At 39.9% G+C, this 16,738-nt stretch overlaps 1 protein-coding gene across 4 annotated transcripts in view; it reads left to right on the top strand.

Moving 5' to 3' along the window:
* Window positions 1–16,738, top strand: part of LOC140340667 (myelin-associated glycoprotein-like) — a 45,979-nt gene that overhangs the window by 10,638 nt on the left and 18,603 nt on the right. The window contains exons 1-2 of one of the 4 annotated variants that reach the window (XM_072425991.1): window positions 2,254–2,684; window positions 4,882–4,934. The gene's annotated coding sequence lies outside the window, so the exon portion shown is untranslated. Of the gene's footprint in view, window positions 1–2,253; window positions 2,685–4,881; window positions 4,935–16,738 lie in introns of those variants that run through there. The other 3 variants (XM_072425995.1, XM_072425992.1, XM_072425994.1) reach the window with 3 other exon arrangements.

Below are 16,738 nucleotides of genomic sequence, written 5' to 3' on the forward strand. Positions count from 1 at the left end.
TAAATAAAGCCCATTTAGAACTTCTTCCTGCCATAATTGCTGACTGGTATATAGACCCAGGCACCCAGTGCAAGGATGCCTCATAATGGGCACAGCAGGTGTACAGACCCGGGAACTCAGCTTAGGTATGGTGGGAGCCCTTATAATGGGCACAGCAGGTGTACAGACTCAGGAACTCAGCACAGGTATGGTGGCAGCCCTTAGAAATGGGCACATCAGGTGTATAAACCTGGGAACCTAGCACAGGGATCATAGGAGCACCTTAAAATGGGCACAACAGGTGTACAAACCTGAGAACTCAGCACAGGTATGGTAGGGGCAGGTATACAGACCTAGGCACACAACACAGGACAACACATTTTTGCATTTTTGACCTGGGGGGGTGAGTTATTTTGGGTTTGGGTAACAATAAATTAACACACCTAATTCTCGATTTTGAGCCCCATGATCTGTTTGCCACAATATGCAAGAATTGCATATTTGTCCAATCCATCCAAACTTATGGCTGGTTTGGGATGATGTAACTTAAACACGTTACCTTGTTCTGGCACAGGATTGTAAACTGACCAATGTGTGAAACATCATTGAAAAAAAGACACCCTGCCACCACACTTCTGTCCTTAAAAAGCTCATTGGACCCTTACAACCAAAATACATATACTGTGGTGAAGCACACCTATTTAAATGGGACTTTTTAGCCCAATTTTATAAACATCATATCAAAAAACAAATACATTTTATTAAATACATATTACAACCAATACACAGCATTAAAATACAAGTATAAATATCATTGCAGATCTGAAATCTCCTAGTGCCTTAAAAAGGTACAGCAATCAACCGCTTCTTCAGAAAGAAGGAGATCTATAATTGTAATGCAAACATATACCAAAAAATAACATGTTATTATCAATTCAATTTTGACATAATTTCTTTTTTCATAACCATTACATCTATTTTAACATATAGCTTTGTTACCTGGTACTTATATCCTCAGCAATCACTTGATTCTCTATACAGAGCGGAACAACAATGGCAACAGTAGGTTCATGATAGATTCCAATCTAATAGTACATGGTAGAACATAATCATCTTTAATCCACCTTACACCTTTAATTTGCTCCTTATTATCAATCCATGTAACCTTTTACTATATTAATACATTATACTACTCTTGTAACATCATAAAATCATTTGTGATTTATTATGACCATTATTATGATGTGCACCCTTACAACCACCAAAACCACCTCTATTTCTTTTACCCCTATTGACTACAATGCAGTTTGCCAAATAAGTAAACCACCAAAATCACCTGATTAGTGTTGTATAAGGTTGGAGACTGAATTGAGGGTTCTATGGTGGTGCTAGGGCAATCTTTGCAGGAACTCAAGAGCAGTAAATGCCCCTCCCATGTGTAGCCATTGGGTCTGATTTATTTTAGTAATATTCTCCTTTTGTTCCTGATGTCCAAAAAGTACTTCTTCTCCACCACTAGATGTCCTTAATTAGATAGCCAGTATTAGCTAATTAGCTTCCTATGAGTCCAGGTTACATTGGGCCTGATTTATTAAAGGTTGGTGAAGATACACTTCCATCAGTGAAGCTGGGTGATTCAGCAAACTTGGAATGGATTTCTTCAAAGTCATTTGCTATTTGCTAGCAAATGTTTTGAATCCATGACCAGATGCCATTCCAGGTATGCTGGATCACCCAGGTTCACTGATGGAAGTGTATCGTCTCCAGCCCTGGAGAGCTTTAATAAATAAGGACCAGTGTTTCTCAACAGAGGTTCCTAGGAGTTCCACAAGCAATTTGGACCTTTCATGTCAGCTTAACCGATACCAGTTATCACCTTGGCTATCTGTAAGGGTGACATTCTTCCCAATGGCCAGCAATGTAAGAGGAATTCTTCCCACTGACCACCATGCTAATGTAGTGTGAGCTGCGGATATAGTAACTATATATTTCCCTTATTTTGGGGTTCCCCTATAATAAAAAGGTCAGGAAAGGCTGCTCTACATATATATAGTGGGGGTTCAGACTATGAGCTCCTTTGCTTTGGGGGATGGGATGATTCTTTCTGCTTCACATAACACGATGGCATCATATAACTATATGAAATAATAAATGCACACACATATATCTCAATTCATCACGTGTTCTGAGAACAAATAGGATCTTTACCAAATCAGCCGTTGTTTTGAAAGACATGTCATATCAGTTTGTGTTAATGAATGACAATCAAAGCCTAGATTTAGCATTTTTTACTATGCCACAATAACATGTTGCAGGGTTTTTTTCTCAAGAGAGTACGTGTTGACACAATGTATCCATCCAGTAAGTAGTGCCAGCCTGTGGACTCCATCCTATAGGGTATGCCAGGATGGGCACAGATTGCACACCCACCTCCACACCTACACAGAGGCAGTACGCTGAGTAACATGCTATGTGCCATCTTCATGCAGCTGGTTCTTCACCAGGCAGGGAACTCAGCACAGCACACTCACTCAGGAATTTCTGTGTGGGTTCAAATCTCCATGAAAATGTAACAAAAAACATTTTAAAACTCCTACTGATAAACTGAACCCGGTATTGCTCTTCATCCGGAGACCGGCGTATAATTCCTTCTGGTGACCACCAAGTTATGGACCTTTGGATTTGAAAAAAGTAAATTATTCAAGGTAATTGTTTTAGTTGTATTAGGTTCATACACTTTTTTATCTTGCACTTAATTTTCTTTTCTATATTATACGTCATGTGAAATTTTATTGTATTCGTTTAATTCATTTCACCAACACTTTTTGCAACAGTTGTTGCAAAGGAAAAGTTGGCACTGTTTTTTCAAGTAATAATTGTAGAATTGTAAAATGACAATTGTATAAGTTACTATATAATGTTGCATTTGTTATGTTAGTTCTATTTATATTATTATTATTAATATTAATAATAATAATAATAATAATAATAAACAGTATTTATAGTACCAACATATTACGCAGCGCTGTACATTAAATAGGGGTTGCAAATGACAGACAGATACAGACAGTGATACAGGAGGAGGAGAGGACCCTGCCCCGAAGAGCTTACAATCTAGGAGGTTAACACACACTTTTGATTATATTTGTATGCTTTTTGTATAATCTTTGTGCAACGAATTAATAAAAATCATTCTTCCTTTTTCTTTTTAAAAAGTTATTCCAATGCTGGTTTAGTTTCTGCAAAAGATGTAAAAATACCAAGTAGTAGTAAACCCTCCATTGAAAATATTTGTCTTTACATACACATATTACATGTTTTATTTGCTCTTTATTTTTCTATGTTATCATTATAATGTGAAATGGTTTTATGAATCTGTATTATCCACAGTTGTTGCAGAGGAAAGGTTGGCACTGTGGAAAATAATCATCAAAGATCTTAAAGCTACTTTATAGTCTTGTATTTGCTATATTAAATTTATATGCTATTTGGTTATATTTTTATATTTTTTATGTGCACTCATATTGTAATTTACTGATATCAAAATGCCTGCTTTTCAAAGGGCTAGGTAATCCATAAATGATATTTCAGCTTTTTCAGTAGATGATGAAAGTAGTATTAAACTCCCCATTGAAATATATTTATCTTTAAATATATGTAACAGTGTTTCTTAACCAGGGTTCCTTCAGAGGTTGCTGGGGGTTCCTTGAGCAATACGCAGTTTATGCCTCTAAGGTCAGTTTAAGAGACCCCAATGATCTTTTTAGCTATCTGTAAGAGTGACATTCTTCCCAATAGCCAGCAATGTAAGAGGAATTCTTCCCATTGACCACCATACTAATATACTATGAGCTGTGGATAATAATTATAGAAGGGGTTCCCTAAAGACCTGAAAGTTTTTTTAAGAGTTTCTCATGTAAAAAGGTTGAGAAAGACTTGAGATGGGACACCCTTGTAGCAACTGTTCATGCTTCACCATATGTTATCACATAATATGCATGCACACTTGCACAGCTCATTTCACGTTTTACTACCATACTTCGTACTGCATATTCACCAATGTGAACTGATAAAGCTTTTTTATAGCCACCATTGATGCTATACCTTGTACTGCACATTCATACACACACACAGAACTCACTTCATCTATTTAATCTTGGTGTATCCTAAAGTGTCTTGTAAATGCATATGCAGGGGTGACTACACCCCTCAATGGGATCCTGCAAGTATTGTAGCCACCCAGAAATCGGAAGGAAAGGGTAGAGCAAGCAAAGCACCCCCCCCTGTCCCAGGCAATATATACTCTATAATACTATGCTAAATGTCACCAAATACCAGATTGGCCAAAAACAGAAGCTGGGTCAATGGCAGAGAGATCGCAATGCTGGAATCTTGGTAGGAAGGGGTTGTCCCAGTCTATAAAACTTCACTCATTACTAAAATATAATTGGGGGGCTGGCTAATGACAACCAGGCGTCTAGCATTTTCATAAGGAACATTCAGCAATGGCAGGTGTTTATGTTTTTATGAAACAGAAATTAGAACATTTTCCAGCAAACACCGCAACATCACTGTAAAGATTAAGCCACACCCACAGTCAAAAACTAGACCCTCATTGGGCAGTGGAAGTGCTGGCATTTGACAATGGGTGGGGCTTATCTGTGATGGAAGTGCTGGCATTTGACAATGGGTGGAGCTTATCTGTGACCCAGAAAAAAGTCAGTGCTCCGTGTACAACTTATATCAATGGACTATACAAACAATGGTTTGAACTTGTTAAAGCTCTTGAACTTTAGACAATTTGTATCCCAGGAACAGATTCACTTTAAAATGAACTCACATTGAAAAAATACCACCAGCCATACCTAAGTTTTTAATTTGATTTATATTTTGTTGTCACAGATCACCCTGATCAATATTTTATGACCGGTTTCTTAAGGCTGCACATTGTTTGGGTAAGTTAAGACGTCATCTTTATTTTACACTTTTACAGATTTCAGTTTTTTACCCTAAGCTTAAACCTTTAATGGTACCAGTAAAGACTTGTGCACACATCAGATAATTGTTGCCTGGGACGAACAGTCATTCTCAGTATATAGTTAGGTTGAAAGACATAAGTCCATCAAGTTTAACCACTAAGAAATAAACATATCCCAGATATAAAACCCTATGGACATAGTTGATCCAGAGGAAGGCAAAAAAACCCTGGGTACAATTTGCTCCAACAGGGAAAAAAAATACTTCCTGATTCCAGGAGGCAATCGGATGTTCCCTGGATCAGCAGGCTCTGTTATCTTTGCTTTAAACCTCTAATCCCCAGTTATATTCTGTGCTTCTAGAAATCATCCAGCTTTTTCTTAAAGCAATCTATAGTAGTAGAAACTACTTCCTAAGGGAGCCGATTCCATGTTTTCACAGACCTCACAGTGAAGAATCCCTTCCTTATCCGGAGCTTAAACTTCTTTTCCTCCAGACGCAAAGAGCGCCCCCTTGTGCTTTGTAATGATCTCAAAGTGAATAATTGGGAAGAGGGTTCTCTATATGGACCATTTATGTATTTATATAGGGTGGAAATCTGACATGAGTACTATAGGCTCCAGACGTCGTTCATTAACCCCCTCTGCTGAATTGGGGATCAACTGATCAGGAATGTGTGTTTAGGAAAGCACAGCGGGATTCTGCTCGCTTGACTTCCCTCTCTTTATAGAATAGAACAGTGCTTGCTTGTTCATGTGTCACTGGACAGAAATCTGGGGAATAGGGCTGCATGCACACATGCGATTTTCATTTCTGGAAACAATCTTTCATAATTGTTTCCAGAGGTAAAGAGTGATAGATGAATGAACGAGTGCTGTATTATTATTGATTATGGATTTATATAGTGCCAACATATTACGCAGCACTGTACAATAGATAGGGGTTGAAAATGACAGACAGATACAGACAGTGACACAGGAGGAGGAGAGGACCCTGTCCCGGAGAGCTTACAATCTAGGAAGAGGGGAGGGGGAGAACGAGCAAGCAAGCGGCACCCCTCTGTGCTCTTTTCTATTGACTTTCCAGGTCATTCTTCATTAGTGGATCGTCAGGATGAAGCATACTGTTTGTATGGGGTGAGATAAATATGACGTGTACGTAAACACGTCACATGATTCTCATCCGATTATCACCTCAGGCCTGAAATTGGATGGGAATCTGACCTGCGTACGCTTGTTGTTCATCATTCATAGATCCGTCCTGGCGTCCTTTTCAACGACAATTATTGAATGTGTGTACGCAGCCTAACACTCAGCTATATCTATAGGAATGTGATAGGGCAGGAGTGTCAAACTCAAATACACAGTGGGCCAAAATTAAAAACTTAGACAAAGTTGTGGGCCAAACTTGAAACTTCTACCCTGTGTCTATAAAACAGTCCTATGCGGGGCAGAGAGGTTGCTGGTCTATAGACGCGAGTGATGCCGGGAATTAAAGTAGCGATGCTATTTCAATGCAGCGGCAGGCCAGAGTTTGGCACCCCTGTGATAGAGCATCTGAAAGGATGCAGAACACAGCCATGCATTGTTGCAAGGCAGCTTATTCATTTGAAACAATGGCAGCGTGCTACAAGAATGCCATGACTCCTTTTTGTGTGTGCAAGCGCAGAACTATGAATGGATGGTCCATGATGGTCCAATGCACATCCACTTGCAATGTGACATTGAGAATGAATAGCACCACAATGCACTAACAAGTGTCACACATGTATAGGTGCTGTATGGCAATACATAGGATGGCACAGCAAGCACCACACAAGGGTTTTCACATATTAATATGCAATAAAAGTACAGCAGCCACCCCATACACTCCACAAGCCCAATTCTGAAATGACCTCTGATTGGTTGTTAGATATTATTACACTTTGTTCTTTTCCATCTTAATAAAATAATTACGTCAACTTTTTTTTATTATTCCCAGACTGTAACTTTTCTGCTTTTCTAGCTGACTGTAATTGCTGTTCCCGTAATCATAGGCGTGTGAGACTCAGAAAACAGTGTGCCACCGCTCACAGTCCCAAATATACCAGTTTATCTCTGGGCTGCCATCTCCACAGTAGCTATTAGTTCCAGAAATAAAGTGTTAGCTAAGGATGAGACAGCTTCGTGCTATGGTAGGGGTAATTGACTCTAATAATTACTGCCTATTGTTAGAAGAGCTGGAGGGATCCTGCTGAGCTTTTGTTGTCACAGGAGTTTAGATGTAAGAGTATGCTAGAAAAGCCCGGTCCATCCATTGGTTCGATTAAAGGGGAATACCGGGCAAACCCTTGTGGAACCAGGCCTGATTTATTAAAACTCTTAAAGACTGGGGAAGATAAACTATTATGGGAGAACCTGGGTTGAATCCTGGAATGGATCTCGTCCAGGACTGAAACCAAGTTTTTAAGAAATCCATACCAGGTTGTCTGGATCACCCAGGTTCTTCCATGATAGTCCATTATTTCCTGGGGTCACATGATATGAGATTTGGAGCTGACCCATTTCAGCTTCTTTGCAACATGCCAAATTCTGCCTTGGATTGTAGTCCAAGAGTCAGTGCATGACAGCTCGCATTATTTTGTGTTAAGGCATTTTGCCTTTCAATGAGTTTGTGCTGTTCATAGCCACCATTTAGATTCTGTCTTAAGCTGCGTACACACTTGCAATTTTTGTCGTTGGAAAGGATCTTTCACGATCCTTTCCAACGACAAGGGAGTGCACGATGCATGAACGGTGCTGTACATACAGCACCGTTCATGCTCTATGGAGAGGGGAGGGGGAGAGCGACAGAGCGGCACCCTGGTGCGCACTCTCCCCTTCCCTTTCATTAGGATCGGCTGTCGTCCATCGTCCGTGGATCCGGCAGGACGGTCGTTCGGACGATGGACGACACCGACTGTACACACGGCAGATTTTCGCCCGATATTTGGCCGATGCCGATTATCGGGCGATAAAAATCTGCCGTGTGTACGTAGCTTTACAGTTTATAACCTATACTAAAAAAATGATTGCTGCTGTCTGATTGGTTTCAGTTTTCAGTAAAACTCCATTACTTTATGCTGAACTTAATCAAAAAATAACAAGATAGGACATTGATCGAGAGATCAGAACAAGATAAAATATATATATTTTTTTTATGGATTATTCACCTTTTATTCCAGATGTCCCAAACAGTACTTCTCTTCTCCACCACTAGATGTCTTCAGTTAGATGGCCAGTATCACTTAATTAACTTCCTATGAGTCCAGGTTACAATGAACCTGTCTTTGGGCAGGGGCCTCTTCCCATCCTCATTGTGTCATTGTTTGTATCTGTCATATGCAACCCCTATTTTATGTACAGCCCTGAATAATATGTTGGCACTATATGAATGCAGTGTAATAATAATAATTAGGTGAAAAGTAGAAGCAAAGTAATAATGAGCTGATCTCTGTGTCACTTCCCTCTTTCCTCCTATCAACACATTGCTTCTTTCTCCCCCCTATTGAGGTCTGATGTGCTAAAAGAAGCTGATACCAGGTCAGATTTAGCTACGTGCACTGCTTACATTAACAAAAATCCAGTTAGTGATATATTTATGATTACACAGCTGCATTAACTTGTGACTTTTATATCTGCCTAGAGTTCATGCAATGAACAAACATCATCATAGGTGAAGTTATCTGCAATTATATTTTTCTTGGCATATGGTCAAAGTAAGACACAAGGATGCAAAGACGTATTCCAGAATAGCTGTAAAAACAAACAAAAGAGTAAAGTAACATAAAAAGGTGAAATAGCAATAAACCTCCCCATAGGCGTTCTAAGGCATCTACAAAAGTGAAATAAAAGACTGGAAATAACGTACGGAGCAAATACAGCAATGTCAGGATGAATTCCACAATGGAAGGCCTGTGCAGGGCGTAGTCACACACAGTGCCATTGTTCAGGGACAGGGACTTCTTGTGCAGCTCGGAAAGACAAGTATATTTTATATTTCAACATAAAGATCATTGTTTCTCTGTCAATGAAAACGGGGCTTGATTGTGGTCACTGTGTTAGCATTGTGGGTTGTGCTGATGAAATAGAGCAGTGTTATCATTGATGGCTCTACAGAGAGTCCTGGGGGAAAATTATATCCTTCTCCACAACTTTTTCATGGTTGTATCATGAAACAGGTACAAGTCAACTCCTGACTACTGTTTATTTGGTGCAACTGAAAGGCCAGGTTTTAGGGTAGTTTACATCTGTGAGCCCCAAACTTATCATTTACTCTTCTCTTTTAACTTTCTCACACACTAAATTCTTCTGCTCCTCTTTTTTGTTCTCTGTCCACCTTTTATGTTTTCCTCCCCCCTTGCCTATGCTCGATTCTTCTTTCCCCATCTTTTTTTCACCTGTCCCACTTTCTACACCATCACCTTTCTCTCCTGTCCTTTCTCCCTCTGTCTTCTTCTCTCCTGTCTTCTGTACCCATCTTCACCCTTTCTTCACTTGCCTCGCCTTCCTCTGGCTATCTTCTCTGCTTCCTCTCCAGTCTTCTGTCTCTGTTTTCTCCACCTCCTCACCTGTGCTATAACCTCTTCTCCTCCCCTCCTGTGCTATAACCTCTTCTCCTGTGCTATAACCTCTTCTCCACCTCCTCTCCTGTGGTGTACCCTTTTCTCCACCACCTCTCCTGTGCTATACTAGTCCCATGCCTCTCTATATCTCATCCTCTAGTCCCATGCCTCTCTATATCTCATCCTCTAGTACCATGCCTCTCTATATCTCATCCTCTAGTCCTATGCCTCTCTATATCTCATCCTTTAGTCCCATGCCTCTCTATATCTCATCCTCTAGTCCCATGCCTCTCTATATCTCATCCTCCTCTAGTCCCATGCTTCTCTATATGTCATCCTCTAGTCCCATGCCTCTCTATACCTCTTTTATATTTTCCATTCTCCTTGGCCATTTTCCCTCCACTATCTTCCCCTTTCTCTTCCCTGTATTCATTCTTTCCCTATATTCCTCCTTGTCTTCTTTCCTTTTTCTCTTTCGTTTCATCCTCTCCTCTTATGTGTCTCCCTCTATCTTCTCATCCCCATCACTCTTTGTTACTTTTCATTTTCCTTGGCCATTTTCTCTTCACTTCTCTTTTTTTTCTGTCTCTTCTCTTGTCCCTTAGATTCCCACTAATCAAGAACATTCCACTTTGTCTCAAAGTCACCAATTAGATTGAGAATTGCAATGTAAGAAGGCAATCTAAAAAAAAAAGCTTTATCTAATTCATAGCTGTTGAGCAGCAAAATGTATTCTAGTTTTATTTCTTTTTTCTTGCTCTCTTTCTTTTATTTCCCATTGTCCCTATTTCATGTCCTCATTCTTTCCCCCTCTTCCTCTCTCCATCATTCTCTTGATCTTTAATTCTCTCCACCACACTCCACTCCCTCACTCCTGCCTAACCTTTGGACTCCGCTTAGAAAAACCCTTTTGTTTTGATACAAGAATGGAATGTCATACTCGGAATTATTTTATGAGTTACATTTGCATCTTCTAATATTAGGCGTCATATGTTTCCAATCTGTTTATTTTGTTTCTGATTGACTTCATCTACATAATACACCAGAATATAACAACACCATACTGTCGCCCGAATATAATGATCTCTCCTCCAGAATGCTAGGACAGGAGGCGTTGGTGGAGGATTTTGGAACTGGTTTTGTTCTGTGACATGTTGGATTCACAGATTTACCAGGGCTCCAATGGAGATGTGACTTATGGTAGCCTATAGAAAAAAAAGTCTGCTAGTATTTTCCAGCATTTTTCCTTGCACTGTAGAAAGAAATATAACACTGGCTTTAAATATTAGGAATGAGCACAATGATATTTGCAACATTTTGCAAAAAACGGAAATAGTTTTTTCTTTTGATTTTTAACAATTCTTTGAAGCAGAGGCTTTTATATTAGGGATATCTATAACAATGTAACTGGTTTTACTCCCCAATGATCAGGCTTTAAAAAGTGGAAAAGTGATGCTTTAATACCCATAAATTTTCAATCAAAAGCTCAGTTAACTCGAACGTCTATGGCGTTGTCCAAAGTGGTGAAAGTTATCTAATGATTCATACATAAAACTGCTCAAAACTTTATAAATCCACCACACAGGGCATGAAGCACTAATTATAAAAAGTGTCAATCAGACAAAGAGTGATGATATTTTCCGCATGTTTTCCTTTCTTGTGTATTTGGTTGTCATTTCTGTAATATCAATGTCCTTTTTTGCATTTTCTTGCCTGTGTCAATAACATAAAATCTGTATTCAATTAGGGCTGTTTTTGGGGCCACCATATCAGGTGATGAAAGAAACTTTTCTAACTCAAAGGAGCCATTCAAAGTCTATTGAACCCTTTAGATCCATTTTTCTCCTTAATCTTCTCCATTGACTCTAGTACAATTTAGCATAATGGCAACATTTTGTAAAATCTATGGTTTTCCTTGCAAAATTGAATTTTTGTTTTTATAAACTGTACAAAACCCAGTTTAATTATTATTAATTATTATTTAACAATATTTACATAGCACCAACATATTATGCAGGGCTGTACATTAAATAGGGGTTGCAAATGATAGACAGATACAGATAGAGACACAGGAGGCGGAGAGGACTCTGGCCAGAAGAGCTTACAGTCCAGGAGATGGGGGAAGTATCACACAATCGGAGGGGGATATGGAATGTCTTTATTTCAGGTCAATTTTAAGGGGAAGACAATTAATCTAACTGCATATTTTTGGAATGTGGGATGAAGCTGGAGTACCAGAGAAAACCCACATGCACGGTGAGAACCTGCAAACTCCATGCAGATAGTGTCCTGGCCGAGATTATAACCTTGGACCTATATAATCAGTGTGATTGCACTGAATAATTGATTGAAGGAATATTTTGATCCTAAAATAGTCTATCCAGGAATGATGTGCATAGTGACAACTTGGAAGACCACAAATCCTGCCATGAAGGTCCTTGCTTAGATTGACAACACCCTGTCCCTGTTCCCAATGTACTCCTGTGTTGTCATACTGTTACATGAACTACCTTGGTGACTACAAATGGCTGTATTGATGCCTAGTGTGAAAATATGGTCCACCATCAGGACACTATTATAAAACAACCCTAAAAATGGCCATACAGCCATTGCTAAAGCTCCCATAGAGAATGAGGCTGTAGAAGAAAGACTGAGATGTAACAAAAGTATGAAAAGGAGAAACATATTTTATTTTAAAAAATGTAATTCAGGTAGGGTTTATAAATCTACCTAATACTTCAATTATAATTGGACTTTGTCTTGTATTCTTCACCCCAATGTCCAAAACTTTTTTCTTTGTTTTTTTTTTGTTGGAAAATGGCACACAACCTTAAATATTCCCACCTTGTTGTTATATGAGAAAGCAAGGAAGGTGTTAAACTGTAAGAAAACAAGTGTGAGACCTTCTCAGCTGAGCAGATGACAGCCTGGTCCTCCTCCTCACCGCTCCTCCTGCGGATGGAAGTGACTCAAGTGTTGGCTTGATCTGCACAGTGCCATCAAAACAACTCTTGTGCGCCGTCACTCCCGGCTCAATGGCTGCTGTGAAGCCACAATACAACGGGTGCTATTGTGCCTTTATCGCTTGGCCGGAGTCCAGGAGATGGATGGCAAAGATGGCCGGACCTCTTTTGTCCTTCTGGTTTCCCAGCACGGGATGGCACAGCTTCATTTACTTCCCCTTTTTTCATTTAGAACTTCGAATATTGTGACACCTTTTAGATAGCAGCCAAAATTTACGTGAATTTTCGCTCCTGAGTTTGGCAGTGTTTTTAATAGTGAACCATATTGGTTATCTGTATTTCTTACTGCAAGTGGTCAATACCTGACTAGTAAGAGCTTACTGATTGTAAGCTCTTCGGGGCAGGGTCCTCTCCTCCTGTATCACTCATAAGCTGTATTAGTCTGTCATTTTCAACCCCTATTTAATGTACAGGGCTGCGTAATATGTTGGCGCTATATAAATCCTGTTTAATAATAATAATAATAATATTAATAATAATAGGAGAGGGCTGAGCAACACTAAGAGCCAATCAGATGTTTTGCTGTGCACATGTGCTGTAAAAGGAATTCTCAGGCAAGAGAAGCAAGCTAAGTAAGCAGAGGGATGACTCTCCAGTCTTCTGCTACTTCTTTATTGTTCAGTCACAGATGAAGGGAGGGAAGTGACCAAACTCTATAGAGGAAAGAGGTCTGGATCTTTGCTGTGTTGTTTGGCAAAGCTCTGTATATATTTTGCCTTGAGTTCAGCTTTAACTCCACCCCTTAACCTGAATATATATACCATACATGTTCAGGGGGCATTTTGGACAAAATGGAGTCCTGGGCAAACATAAAGTGGGGGTCCTAATGCACAGCATTCCAGCTCCTCGCACTCATGCCATTTGGAGCACTGGAAAAAGTTTGGGCCCTTGGCAAATTGGTGGCCCCCATTCTAGAACCTACCTTGAACATGCTATCATCCCTTTCAGACCTGCAAAGAGTTATGTTGTACAGAGTGAATGGATGCAAATTGAATGAAATTTCTTGGCAGGCCCTCAGAAGTTGTTAGTAAATCCGGAGAGATTGTACCCTGCAGTGCATATGGCCAGCTTTACCCTCCCACCCAATGCGTAATTCTTTACGTTTTGATGGTTTAATTGCGTTGATTGTTGAGTCACTGGTTTTGATTCACCAGATTTTTTTTGTCCTGTAGATCCCTCTAATCTGGGAACAATCCCCCATCTCATGAAATGGGCGATTATGATTCATATATTGTATGATTCTCTACAGAATCTTTAGCGTGTATCCAGGACATTAAAGCAAAACTTCAGGCACATATGAACAATACAATAAACAAAGATCTGTAATTGTTACATTTATATTTCAATATTTTTATTAAAGATTCCAGACAGGCATTGACAACCATTAACAAAAAATATTGTTGGATAGGAATGGGAGAAATAGGAGACAAACAGCATTAACTTTGAGAAGAATATAAATTACCAAGGTTAAAATCAACATTAAAAAAGGTAAGAATGAGAGAACACGCATGTAGAGAACAAGGTGTTCAATGTATTAAATCCAAGGGTCCCAGGTCTTATAAAAAACAGCCAGGTCATTGTTCAGGATGCCAGACATGGTCGTTTAACTTTAGGTTTAGGTAGTCCAGGGGCAGTATGGGCTCCTTCCAATGTTTAGCAATGCTGATTCTAGCTTCGAAAATTACATTGAATCAGCCTAAAAAGAGGTTTGGGAACAGGCAAGTCCACTTTAATAAATAGGCCAGTTTTGGAAATATTTTGTATGTTTGTTAAGGTAAAAGAATATATAGATTATAGGTTCAGATCCAGATCTGCCTAACCTGAGCCATGTCCATCAAATGTGAAACATGGCCTGTCTTTGGTTGCAATTGCACAAAACAGGAGGCAGGCTAAGGGGTCAATTCTATATGTTTTCAAGTTGGCTTCTACCAACAATGTGTTAATAGTAACTTCGAAGTGGGCAATGGTGACCTCCTGCCAATTATCCAACTCCCAGGTCAAGCACAAATCAGCCTCCCAGAAGTTCATATAGGCCAATTTTTTTGTTGGGGCATAAGGGCCTGGTGTAGCAACGATAACTGGCATTTGTCTACACCAGGGGTCGGCAAACTTCCGTGTCCATTAGGCCATTTCAGGGGTGGGCGGGAGTACACTAGGCCGGACTCTGAGTCCCGCCCTAATGGCTCCACCCCTATCACCAGGGAACGCCCCCTGAAGTGAAATCCCTTTCCTCTGTATGCTTTGCGGAGGAGAAGGATTTCCCTTCAGGGAGCTTTCCATATTTACCGCAGCGGTGGAATTATCAACACTGGCCGCGGTAAATAGGGGAGCAACAGCAAAGAGGGGGCACCGGAGCTCCGGCGGCTCCGGTAGTTCCTAATGCCTCCTGGCCGATCCGCCGGCAACCCTTGGCCAGGGGGCGTTAGGCAGGAACGAACTAACTGCTAGGCCGTATCTGGCCTAAATGCCGGGTTTTGTTGACTCCTGGTCTACATCAAAATACAAGATCTCATTTTTTGGTTGAGGAATTACACTAATAAAGACTACGTTGGCTTGTGGCAGAAGGACATTTCCTTCACAGATGATGTGTGAGTCCAGCGTGTTTGCAAGCTTTTTGTAATTGAAATGTGAAAATATACGCCCTGTGCACTACTTAGTTTGAGAAGTTTAATGGCTACTTGAATTTCCTCTCTAGTAAATTCCTGCTCCAAAACATCTAGGTCTCTAGGTCAGGAAGGTCGGTGTTGAAGAGGTATCATGGAGTTCGTGATATAAACATATAGGTCAAAGTCATTAAATATTTATAAGGTTAGAGTCAAGTTTTGGGTATAACAACTGTCAGGAAGTTTGAATTTGCGATTTGGGGTTTGGTTTATAAGCTAGTAAGATACCAGGTTTAACCCCCCATGTGTAGTACTTAAGTTTGGCCCATCACTTTTTATCCTAGTTGTCAGCAAGGGTTAAGAGTGGAGTTCATTGATGCAAGAGGTCACCATGAGGGTTCTGTTTGTTATCCCACTAAAGTTCATAGAATTCATGCATTTTGGCTTGGATGAGTGCTTTAAGGGCATGTTTGATGCTGAAGGAGATTTGTATTAGCCTTATGGGCCACCCAGTTAATAATGGGAGTTGTATAGATAAATTAGTTTAAGGGAAAATAATTCTTCAATATATTTTAAAGTTCAGTTTGAGCAATCTGTATAATATGAAGAATGTGAAGTTTAGGTCAGGATAGAGGAGTTAGCTCTATGAAGAATAGTCATCCTTCAGGTCTGGTGTTTATGTCATTTAGAAGCTTTGAATACCGTTGTCCATAATGGTGACAGTGGAGAAGTACCATCGTTGATTGGTGTTGTCGGATAGAGCTTGGGAAATCTGTCCCAAATCCAGCAGTTATTTTCCAAATCTTGAAATGAGCAAATGTGTATAATGTATCCCTATAGATGAAGATGGGACGAAAGGGAAAGGCCAAGTGGTATTTATAACTTTAAGGATTGAGTGCATGTTGTAGAGGTTTCTTCTCTTTTGAATGGTAGCAGGGGAGATGTTTGAGAAGATCTGAACCAAGTGTCCTGCCATCTTTAAGTCAGGAGCCTCCCTGGCAGACCGCATGAGTGTTTCTTAGTTTTATAAAAGTGTGGTTTTACAAAAATACCCCATGGATAGTCATCATTCTTAGGGACTGTGAGGGCTCTATGATCATGGTCCAGTTCCAGATTCCAGTCATTTAGGGATGTTTAATTAGGGCAGTTGTAGCACCCTCCAAATCTTTGATTGCCATAATGCAAAAATTGTAGCAACTGGACTGATTTTTTTAGATCCTCTGTTTTTGTGCAGGCCTCCCCAATTGATACAACAGGAGTTTTGGTTAAACCTCGCAATTCCACCATTTTGTTTTCTATACCTTCCAGACTTCTCTCCAAGGACTGAAAATCATATTTCTGTTCTGCTGATAATTTGGCATTAGCTTCTGCCAGTTCGTTATGTAATAGATCTTTGAATCTGGCAATCAACTCCATATCACTAGAATATAGCTGGGGGATAGAAGCTGTAGCCAACCTCCCTTTCTGGCTACTGGGTATTGAGTGGGGGGCTTCCTTTTGGTTCTGACCCAAATTCTTCCTTCCTTAGCAACAGGGAAGCAGAACGGAAAGTCTGAGAACTTTTGTTTGAGGCT

The sequence above is a fragment of the Pyxicephalus adspersus genome, chromosome 11, assembly GCF_032062135.1.
Source record: "Pyxicephalus adspersus chromosome 11, UCB_Pads_2.0, whole genome shotgun sequence".
NCBI classification, from domain to species: Eukaryota; Metazoa; Chordata; class Amphibia; order Anura; family Pyxicephalidae; genus Pyxicephalus; species Pyxicephalus adspersus.